The sequence below is a fragment of the Sciurus vulgaris genome (assembly GCF_902686455.1).
Source record: "Sciurus vulgaris genome assembly, chromosome: 11".
Classification (NCBI taxonomy): domain Eukaryota; kingdom Metazoa; phylum Chordata; class Mammalia; order Rodentia; family Sciuridae; genus Sciurus; species Sciurus vulgaris.
Window position 1 is genome coordinate 18,752,805 of NC_136472.1, and position 5,947 is coordinate 18,758,751.

Genomic DNA, 5,947 nt, shown 5'->3' on the forward strand with positions numbered 1-5,947 from the left:
GAAGTTTATTTGATTAGACAAAGCAGAATGGAGGGAAGGAAGGGTCATGGGAATAGGAAAGACAGTAGAATGGATCAGATACGACTTTCCTAAATTCACATTTGGGGACCAGAGTATTTCCACTCATGTACGACCACGAGATGGCATCAGAATGAGAACAGGTTATATACCGTGAGTGCACAATATGTCAAGATACATTCTACTGCCACATACACCTAACAAGAACAGACAAAAAACAAACAAACCAACACTCTAAAAATGGAGCCCACACTCTAGAGTTAAAGAGCCACAGCCTGAAAACAAATGACAACGCATAAAACCAAAGTATACATAGGCCTATAAGAGTCAAGAGGATCCTCCAGCAACTTAAATGCCTATAGAAAAACGTGTCACCCTTTGAATGAAGACAACAGGCTGGATGTGGTGGAACAAGCCATCAAAGAGGCTTAAACAAGAGGATTCAAGGCTAGCTTGGACAACCTAATGAAACCCCATCTTGAAAACACAACAAAAAAATAGTTGATGAAAACAAAATTAAATTTCCTTAGTGTATCAGTAATCCAGCAATAAAAATGTGACATACAAGGACTATGTCCAAATATAAGAATATGCAAGGAATATACATTTATGATCCATATCTAGAAATAATAGCCAATAGAAATGGATGTGATACATTTGTTAAACTTAATAGACAAGGAATTATAAACAACTGATGTGTGTGCATGTATTTTCAAGGATTTAAAGGAAAACAAGTAATAAAGAAATGGAAATTAAAAGAAGAATCAAGTAGAAATCCTAAAACTAAAAATACAATATCAAAGATAAGAACAAAGGCAGCTATGGTGGCACACATCTGTAATCCCTGCATCTCAAGAGGCTGAGACAGGAGGATCACAAGTTCAAGGCCAGCCTCCGCAATTCAGCAAGGTCCTTTCTCAAAATAAAAACAAAAAGGACTGGGACATAACTCGGTTACTTTGAAAACCCATGGGTTCAATCCCAGTACTACAATTAAACACATACATGTGCGCGTGCACACACACACACACACACACACACACACACAGGAAGAAACAAAACACAAACAAAAACATGAGCTTTACACCAGATGGGCTTAATAGTAGATTAAACATTGCAAAAAAGGGGTCAATAAAATTGAAGATTATCAGAAACATTAAACATATTTTTCTTCTCTTCTTATGATACTTTAAAAAAAAAACAAAATCAATGAAAATGTTGAGGGTTTCCACATAAATGTAGAAATAAAATAGGACAATAGCATGAAGGATGAGGCAAAGCAAGTGGAATTATATCTTTGTAGAGACGTAACAGTTTACGTAAGTACAGCAGAAAAGCAAAATCAAGAAGCGAAAGAAACAAACAAACAAACAAAAACAGTGAGAAATAATCACCTCCAACCAACTGAACCATAATCATCCTATTCTCTCTGTATGATATTTGTCAGTTCAAGACCCTATTTTTATTCTTCTTTTCTTAAGTGTAATTAGTAGCCCCCCATAAAATATGGCAGAAACATCTTTCACTTAAAACCAAATTTACTATCTATTAAGGGTATATTTAGTTTTCTTAGAAACAGCCTCATTATTTTCCAAAATAGCAGTACTATTTTACATTCTCACCAGCAGTGAATGACATCTCTGTTGAGTCACATTTTGGTCAGCACTTTGTCTGTGTGTGTGTGTGTGTGTGTGCGTGTATGTGCGTGTGTGTGTGCATCTGTATTCTGGATCTTGACCTATCTGAAAGGGAAATGAAGTCATCTTCCTGTTGTTGCACTTGCTGTTTGCATTTTTCTGGGAACACATGTTGTGGAGCATCTTTTCATGTTTTACTTGGCATCTGTATATTTTCTTGCTGTGGTATATGTTCAGGTCTTTGACTTATTTTTAAATCAGGCTTATCATTTAAGATAATAGGCTTTTATCACAAGTGCTTTTGCAAATATTTATTCCCAGTCTGACTTGAGTTCTCACTCCTTGTCATTATCACTCACAGAAGCTTTGAATTTTTTTTGATGATAGCCCTTCTGTTACTGCTAAATAAAAATTTATTTAGATGTTAAAAAAAAGAAAAATCAAGAATTTCATTGAACTACATTTTGCTCTTATTTAAATTGGTTTGGCATTCGATGTTTGATGGTGAGATATAAAAATTTTCAACATAGAATAATATAATATTTGAGATGAACTAATAGAATATTTAATAAGAGTTAGAATATACAGATAACTTATTCCTAGCTGTCTGATAGTAACAATGACAGATCCTCCCAGCTCTTGGGAATCCATCAAGAGCACCAAAATCTATCCCACCAAAACCCAGAGAAAGGAGAACATTCGCCCCATAATTTGCCCATTCTGTGAATGTTTGTTCAAAATATTTATAGGTTTAAATTACCACACATTCTCAGTCCAGCATTATATTATTTGTGGTGGTTTATACAAAAGCAGATTTGTAAAAGGCAAGTGACTTTTCTTCTTCATGTTGGTCCCACTCTCCTCCTAGGTTTTAGTTCATGTGAGTACAAATTTGTCATATATTCTATGGGAACTCTATTTCATTAACAGCAATATTATATCATATGTTTGTTATTCAAAGAGTGCATCAGTATATAAGGAAACATATTAGACATTAGAGATATAAGAAGAAGTAGATGAAAAACCAACAAGCACTTTTGAAGTAAAGTGATAATTGGGAATTATTTAAATGCCAACCTCCTTCCTCTGCATGGATGTTTAGTGTAACAGGAACATCACATCACTGGGGTGTCATAGAATGATGACCGAGTTCCTGTAGAGTTCTGCTCCATCTACAATAAACCACAAAAAGGAACCAAGTCAGCAGTCTGCAATTTTCCCATTAGTAATTTAGAGACATTCTCTTAGGGAAAAAAAATCCTGGAAATAACACTTATAGAATCCAAAGTCATACTCTGATATGATTTTTCTAATTTTCAGATCAGTATTTTAGATGTCATAACAAAATAGAGAAGTAGATAGAAATTCCTTCACAGTGATTTATTTTGACTTATAACTTCAAAAGAACACTAGAAAATACATAATTATCAGTGATTAAGTATAGTTAAGAATATTGATGAGACAAATCATAAAGTTAAGATCATTTTAATTATAGTAAAAAATGAAACCCAGTCAAAAACCTATGAGAAGAGTTAAATGATAATTAAAATAATGGTATCTCCCTACTGTAGAACCTCAATTGTTCACCAAAATAGAAGCAGCTTCTGCATGTTCTCATGCGGCTTTGCCCACAAGATATAGTTATGCAGAAGTAATATTTATAAATGAGTTTCCCACAATATATTGAATGAAAATGTTCTATTTAATGTTCTTATTGTAGTAAAATATGCAAAACAATTGAGGCAATTAAATTTTATATGAAACATGTTATATGTATTCATAATTACATAAATTTACATGTTTACGTATGTACTTGTACTTCAAGAAAGCATACACTGAATGGTTTATAATTGAAATGTTTATTGGATAAAAGAGGCAAAAAATCAAAATACAAACAAATATAAAACTTAATGACAATCATAACTTTAAAAACCTACAATTAACAACAATAAGTATAACAGACTGAAAGTCACATAACTATTTTGGATGGTCACATTTAAAACAACATACATCATTTTGAAGACTATTTTTTCAGGCCCATTAGCCTTGTAGTGGGAAGAACCAGGAGGCTGCTGTAGCAAAACCAAGATCTGAGCCCTGGGAATGAAGTGACTGGGTTATACACCAGATGGAGTAAGCAAGTCAAGGAACATAGAAAATAATTAAAATATTTTTACGAGACTCATAAAACAAAGTTGGATCCAATGATTTTCAAATATTATTATTATACTAACTTGGAAAACAGTGATTTTTCATCATACTAGAGCTACAATAATTTATGATCTTTAGATATTCCATTTTAAAGAAATTACTATAAATATTCAACTAATTTTCAGGTACTATATGAACTAAGTATTAAATAATTTAAACATTTATGCACTTACACTCAAAGAAAATAAATATCATGTAAATAGTACCCCTTTCACAAAATGAAAAAGACCACTGAAAGATAAACTACATTGTTAGGAAATAAATATATTTTTCTTTTTGAGATAATGCTGATATCATACTACCTGTAATTTTCTTTCTGTACCAAGAGATAAAAAGAAATATCAGAAGCTTATTAAAAAAAAAAAACCCACATAACAACTTCCTAAATATACTTACAACTCAGCAAAGCCCAAAGTTAGCAGAGCATCTACTGGAGATGGGGACTTCATAATGCTTAAAGGACTTATTGATGGTAGTAGAGATGTTTTATCTCTAGTTAATGTACTTTTGGGGAAAGAGGGTGTGTGTAGCTCATCATACTGACTTGAATCTCAGTCGTCCACCAATTGGATCATTAGCATCCTTAGGGTCTCTGGAGACTGAAACTAATCTTAGACCTGCATATCCTCTCATCCATTGTTCAGTAGATGCTGTAACTTTTACTTTGATACAATGTTAAAACTAGCATTTTCTTTATGCAAGACAGTTTTAAAAACCTGAATGTTTAAACTCAATCTTGCAATAAGCATACAATACAGATAATAGATGCAATTCCAGGAACTAAAAAGTGTTCTGCTTACATATAGATGCCTCTCAGACAAATGCACGAATGTTCTCATAAAGAAATAGTTGAAGTTCTTTATTTTGCTGTGAAATGAGAGCATTTACAGATGTGCCTCCTAATTGGTTCATTATGGAAATTCCTATGAGGCAATGTATTATATCAGACTCTGAAAACCTTTTAGCCCATAACTCATGGAATTAAAGGTTTTTGACATGTCTACATGCAGAACAAATACACAGAATTAATTGAGTTGTGTGACCTAGTTCCTGGCCAGTTTATATTTATAATGTATGCTTTTCCCTAATCATTCAGTAGGCTTCATAGATTTGTGGAACGTGTTGTGTTCTTGATAATAGCCATTCTAACTGGAGTAAGATGAAATCTTAGAGTTGTTTTAATTTGCATTTTCTAATTACTAGAGATGTTGAACACTTTTTCATATATTTATTTATTGCCTGCATGTCTTCTTCTGTAAAGTGTCTGTCCAGTTCCTTGGCCCATTATTGATTGGTTGTATTTTTGGTGTAAAGTTTTGTAAGTTTTATATAATTTTGGAGATAAGTGCTCTATCTGAAGTGTGTGTGGAAAAGATTTTCTCCCACTCTGTAGGCTCTCTCTTCACATTATTGATTGTATCCTTTGCTGAGAAAAAGTCCTTTTTTTTGTATTTTTTTAATTTATCTTTTAATTTTTTACAAACTGTCATTTTGATTCATTGTATACAAATGTGGTACATCATTTTGTTTCTATAGTTGTACACATGATGTAGATTCATACCATTCGTGCAATCATACATGTACATAGGGTAATGATGTCTGTCTTATTACATCATTTTTAATACCCACTTCCTGTTCATTTCCTCTACATAATCTAAAGTTCCCCCAGAGGAGAGAAAAAGTTTTTTAGTTTGAGTTCATTCCATTTATTGTTTCTTGATTTGATTTCTTGTGCTTTGGGAGTCTTGTTAAGGAAATCTGATTCTAAGCCAACATGATGACAATTCAGGCCTACTTTGTCTTCTATTAGATGCAGGATCTCTGGTCTAATTCCTCCATTTTGAACTGAGTTTTGTGCAGTGTGAGAGATAAATGTTTAATTTCATTTTACTGCATATGGATTTCCAGTTTTCCCAGCACCATTTGTTGAACAGGTTATCTTTTCTCAATTGTATGTTTTTGGCTCCTTTGTCTAGTATGAGGTGACTGTATTTATGTGGATTCATCTCTGTGTCTTCTATTATGTACTATTTTTCTGCCTGTCTATTTTGGTGCCAATACCGTGCTGTTTTTGTTACTAT